A 6,000-nucleotide genomic window follows, 5' to 3' on the forward strand; every position below is an offset into this window, starting at 1 on the left:
AAATCCTTCCTTTGGGTGCCAGGCCAATGTGCACTAGTCTCACAGATGCTACACGACTGGTGGAGCCCACTGTGTGACCTTGGCAGGTCATCTTCTCTCTCTCTCTCTGAGCCCAGATGGGGTAACAGAGTCCTACTGTTCCTCACTGACTGTGGGACTTCAATGCAATAATAAACATGAGGTTCTTGGTACATCATCTGACTTGAATATCCCTTTCCCCACTGACCTAGTGCTCCATAGGGCTAATAAGGTTGAAACTAGCAGAACGTTTAAAGCTTGGTCTTCAGAGAACTGTTTCCCCCTAATCCGCTATTGTGTCTTTTTAGACCCTCACTAACAAACATACTGGATGTTTCTGCAGATGCCTGGACTCAAGGTTAACTGATGTGTTTCCAGCCCAGGAACAAACAAGGCCCTACATTTCCCACCCGAGGTAAGCCCAGGACCCCACTCAGTTTATCCTGGCTCTCAGAGCATGCGCATAGTCCCTTTCCCTTGACCTAAAATGACCTCCTGTCATCAGGGGCTGAATCTGGCCTTGTTCTGGTGTTAAGTCTCCACCCCAAAGTGAATACGGAGTGTATGTTACATATATGTCTGCTCAGTACGCACGCTCCATTTTTCCTGATGAATAGTCATAAGTTTCCCTGCCTTTTTCATCAATATGTATGTAACCCCTATGATTATAAAAAACTTGTTCTCTCCCCCTTTGGGGAGGTGGATTTGAGGCTCATCTTCCTGTTTCCTCATTTGGCTGCTTCTCGAATAAACCCTTTCCTGGCAGCAAACTTGATGTTTCAGGGACCGGCTTTGCTGTACGCTGGGCAGATGGACTTGTGTTCAGTCATGCTAGTGGTCTCCTGGGCTCTGGCCTACCTTGCCCCTGGCCTATCTCTGTTTGGCTCTTGGGGGGCACATCTGAAGCATGCTCTTTAGCTGACTGCGAGGACGCATCTTCTTTACACGAAGCCAAAATTCTTGCCTACTTGTCTTACCATAGAGTACCTGGTTCTCATCTCCCAAGGGTTCATGTGGGCTCCTGGGCATACACCATATTCCTGGGGCTTCTCCATTTTTGTTGACTTCAGCCTTCCTTCCCCTTCATCCAAATAATGGAAAATCATTTCCCCCATTGCTAAAATTTGGTCAGTGTAAGGAAATGATATGCAATTAAAAAAAAAAAAAAACCCGAGGTTTGAATCCCAATTCTGCCATCTATTAACTATGTCACCTTTCAGAAGTTACTTGACATTTCTGCACCTTAGTTTCCCATCTATAAAATATGATGATAAGCATAATACATACTTCACAAGGTTTGGAGGATAAAATCAACATAGATGATATTTTATGAGTGGTCCTGAATTGGCAATGGTTGTTACCAAAAGATATGTACTCCCTGGTGGGTTTCTGGGTGGTTCTGTTTTCTGGAAACACTTCAAGCACACAGCTCCCTTGTGGTAGCACCCAAATGACTGAGACATCTGAGACAGATAAATGTTCGAGACCCATCCGCTTTATTCCTCCATTGGGTAAATATTAACTTAGGTCTACCGTGTTTCAGGCCCTTGTCTTAGGGATGAAGAATGCATCAACAAAGAAAACAAAATCCATACTCTCAGGGAGATTATAGTCCAGTGAGAGTGACAGACTATGAACATAATAAATAAATCACATAGTACTTTAGAAGCTGATAAGTATGAAGACTGGGATTGTTAGGAGGGGGGTTGCCACTTTAATGAGGGTGGTCAGGAGAGGCCTCACTGGGATGGTGGCTTTAGAGCCAAGGCTTGAAGGAGATAAGAGGGTGAGCCATGAGGTCATCTGGAGAAGACACTGCTATGCAAAAGCCATAAGGTCATGAGCAGCTCTGGAGTGTTTGAGAAACAGGGAAGAGGTCAAGTGGCTGAAACAAAGTGAGCAGGAGTGGGGAGTAGCAGGAAATAGACCAGAGGATGGAAAACCTAGTAAGCCACCAACAGAACTTTGGTTTTTGTTGGTGTTATTATTGTTGTTTATCAAGGTCAACTATTCCTTAGCCTCCATATTCACGTGATGCAATTCAGGAACATAGGTCAGTGACAAATGTCCATAGAACTCAATCCAAAGAAATTCTTTATGTTTCTAATCCCTTCATGGTCTGAAAGATAACAGCCTTTCTCATCTCTTGTTAGCACAAGCAGGGGAGTGGTGAGCAAAGGGAGAGGGAGAAGCAGGCTCCTCATGGAACAAGGAGCCTGATGTGGGGCTTGATCCCAGGACCCCGTGATTCTGACCCGTGCCAAAGGCAGATGCTTAACCAACTGAGCCACCCAGGTGCCCCTGGGGGAATATCTTAATAAAAAAGAAAAGTTGAAGCAATGTGAGTAGACAAGATTGTCTTGAGAGAGTATATACAGCAAGAAGATTGGACTTTGAGAGAACCCATATTTACAAGGCAGGAGGAACCAGAGGGCTAATGAGAAGGAGAGGGCAGAAAAGTAGGAGAAGGGTCAGGAAGAGAGAAGTTTTCAGAGTACAGGAATGGTCAAGATTGACAAGTAGTGCAGACAGCCCAGTAGGATTAAGACAGACTGGGAGTCATTGCTGACCTTGGAACAGTCTCCACTGAGGGACAGGGACTGGAGCTGGACTGGAAGGAGCCAAGGATGAATGCTGGGAATGTGGAGACAAGGCTAATGGACTGTTGTCTGGCAGTTTGGGGGAAAGGGAAAAAGAACGAGAATGAGGGAAATCCAGACAAGGAGAAAGAATGTATGAAAATGAAGAGAGGAAGGAGAGCAGGGATATTTGAAGCAGGTTCTAAAAAAGTGAGAGTCTGAGACACCTAGGGAGAAGGGGAGGTTACGGAGTGGGGGCTGGGGGTGGGGGCAGGGAATGTAAGCAAGAAGAATCAGCTCCTTCTGAAACAAAAAAGAAAGCAAAGATGACGAAACAAGTTAGGACTCTCATATTGATGGTGTTTATGACAGATGTATAGTTGACCTGTGGCCGCGAATGCTTTGTGAGTAGCAGCCTTACCCCCCGGGTTTGCTCACCCTCCCTCGCCCTTAACCAAGCTTCTCCTATTTTCCTTCTTTAATGGCTCCTCCTTTCCTTCCTGTCCACGAGGTGCGGTCACATTCCAGCCATCTGACTCTCGGAATTCCCCTCTTCTCTCTCCACTGTGCTGGCCAAGGGAATGTCCTCTTCTCTTAGGATGAGGGAGGTTTTACTACCTATTCCTTTAAGTGTCAGTACTCTTACTATTTTTATCTCTTCGGAGGGAGCACCTGTCAGATGTGTCCATGCTTCCCTGCTGAGTCTGATAGCTGGTCACCAAACCCTGCTGCCTCCTTCCAGGGTGACAGAGATGAACACAGAGCTGCCCAGTGAGGCTGCGCCATTGGTGCAATCTCCTTTGCGGTTATCAGGTGTGACCATGCATCTTATCTTGGACCCCCCCCCCCCCCCCCCCCCCCCCCCCCCCCGCACAGCACAGCCGAGATTGAGATAAAGGCTTTCACGTAGGCAGTTTACTTGGAGTGCGATCTCAGAGATCTCAGGGAGCAAGAGGGAAGAGTAAGGAAGTGAAGCAGGAAGGAAGGATGTGTTTGTGAATTGCTGGTTGCTATGCGTGACTGGTGCTCAAACTAGAACACTTTCTGATAAGCCTCATAAATGCACCGCAGGGCTGTCTGCTTGGGGGTTGAAAGGGGAAGAATTTATCCTTGGCTTCCATCCTCCATTGATCTAAGTCCTAGGCTCTAAGAATAGACCCATAAGCCTTAAATTCTTCTGTATTTTTGGCTGCACATATATAGTGCCAATAGCACTGAGGACAGAACTTGTTGTATGTGGCACTGGGCCTAAGGCAAGGCACTGTCAGTTTGCACAAAGAACTGGTTGAGGTCTGTGCAAAACTGGTTGCACAGCTGTGGCTGGAGTGAGGGGCATGACCAAGAGGATTTGAAGTGGTGCACAGGAGAGCTCCTTGTATCACTCAGATCTGCTTTCGCCTTCCATGAAGTCCAGTCCAGCGCAGTGTCCCCAGGGAGAAGGTGGTCAGCTGCACTCTGCAAGAACGTACCACAAGAACGTCAGTAGAACAAGCTATGGTCCCCACCAGTGCAGCCATTCATTTATTGTCTCCTTCTCCCGTCACCATCACAGGATCCCCTGTTCATCAGCTAGCGCTTTGATAGGTGTGGGTTGGCTGCCTGGTGGGGGAGACTTAGTCCTTCACCCCAAGGGATCTCAGCCTTAGCAACCTTGCCCTTGTTGGACTGTCCTTGTAATCCTTGCCTGCTTGCCATCACGGGACATAGAAGCTCTGAGTTTCAGTCGCAGTCCTTCCTGCTCCCATCAGATAGCAACGCTATCTCTTTGTGGCAATCGGAGTCAACAGTCACCCCTGCCACCCCTGCTTATTGGTCCATGGGCATAGGATTTCAGATGGTCCAGGAAGTAGGTGTGGCTTCAAGTTCAGTAGACCTATCAGGAGTTTTCTCCCCCTTCCCCACATAGGAAGGAGCCAGGCTTCTAACACAACAGACGTAAGGCTGTAGGTGCAGGACACACAAAGTCTGGGACAGGCAGTGGAAGGGCCAATCCTCCTTCTACCTCTCGGTTCCCGGACCCATGTCGAACAGCTAATGGATCAACACTAGCTAGCACCCATTGGCCAGGGCCTCTCCATCACCTTGGAGGCTGCACCTCAACCCTACAGGGTGTTGTCTTCAAGCTGGTGCCAGAAGCAAGGTTTCACAGGCCATTCCCATGTCCTCTGGGGCTGCTTGATCAGTAGACCCTCTGACTGTATGTCCATTTCATGCTTCCTTTGGCATAAGTTGGGTTCCTGTTCTGCAGTCGGGGTGTGTGATATTTTGCACTGATAAGGAATTTTGTGAGCATGAAGATGGTGGGCCTAGTGGAAGAATTACATGCAGGAAAAAGAAACAGAAGGTATGCTGCTCTTTAGGTGGCCATGGATAGTCAAGTAGAAATCAGTATGACTGTTAAGTGGCCCCTGGAGTCTGGGCCTGAATTCTCACAAGTTGTCATAAATTAGTGTGAAGGGCCTTCCCTTCGGCACCTTGGAGAAGATGGCTCACCAGGTACTTATGTCTTGGGCCTCAGGTTCACTCAGCTGAACAGGGCTACTGTGTCTGGCTGCACAGGCTGCACACTGCACAACACCAGGGACTATGAGCTGCATGGCGCCACCTGCAGTTGTGCAGAGCACACCTCCTACAAACAAGCACCATATTTCAGCAGTGGGGAACAGGGTCACAAATCTGGTGCCAAGTGAATCCCTATGATCATCTGAGTCTGAGGATGTTGATAGAGTGTGGGTCTTTTTTTTTTTTTTTAGATTTTATTTATTCATTTGAGAGAGAGAGAGAGAGAGAGAGAGAGCACAAGCAGGGGGAGCAATGGACTACCCACTGAGCTGGGAGCCCAACATGGGGCTCAATCCCAGGACCCGGAGATCATGACCTGAGCCGAAGGCAGATGCTTAACCATCTGAGCCTCCCAGGCACCCCTGGAGAGTGGGTCTTAAAATCTGTCCTTGCCTTGAATCTCCCAGAGGTCCTGCTGCCTCCCCAAGCCTCTAGGCCTCTTGCATTCCTCCACCCATTTCCTCCCTCCCTGACGGGACAGTTGGTTTTAGGAGCCACTTCAGTAGGTAGTGATACCAGGCTGGTGAGTGTTTAGAATAAAGCTGTTTTTATGGTTATGGTGACTGCAAACAGCTCCAGGACTTTGAGCAGCACCTTTCCACTGAGGACCTCCCAGCACTTTCACTTTTTTTCTCATAATATCTCTGCAAAGTTAGGAGAGGATAGTGGACGCATTCCCCATTTTACCCGAGGAGAAACTGAGGTCTGAGAGGAAAAAATGACTTCTCCGTGTTATGGACTAAATGTGTCCCCCTCTAAGATTCACGAGTGGAAATTCTAACTCCCAGGATGAAGGTATTTGGAAGTGGAGCCTTTGGGAGGTGATGAGTGAGGAGGGTGG

Source organism: Lutra lutra, chromosome 1 (assembly GCF_902655055.1).
Source record: "Lutra lutra chromosome 1, mLutLut1.2, whole genome shotgun sequence".
Taxonomy (NCBI): Eukaryota; Metazoa; Chordata; class Mammalia; order Carnivora; family Mustelidae; genus Lutra; species Lutra lutra.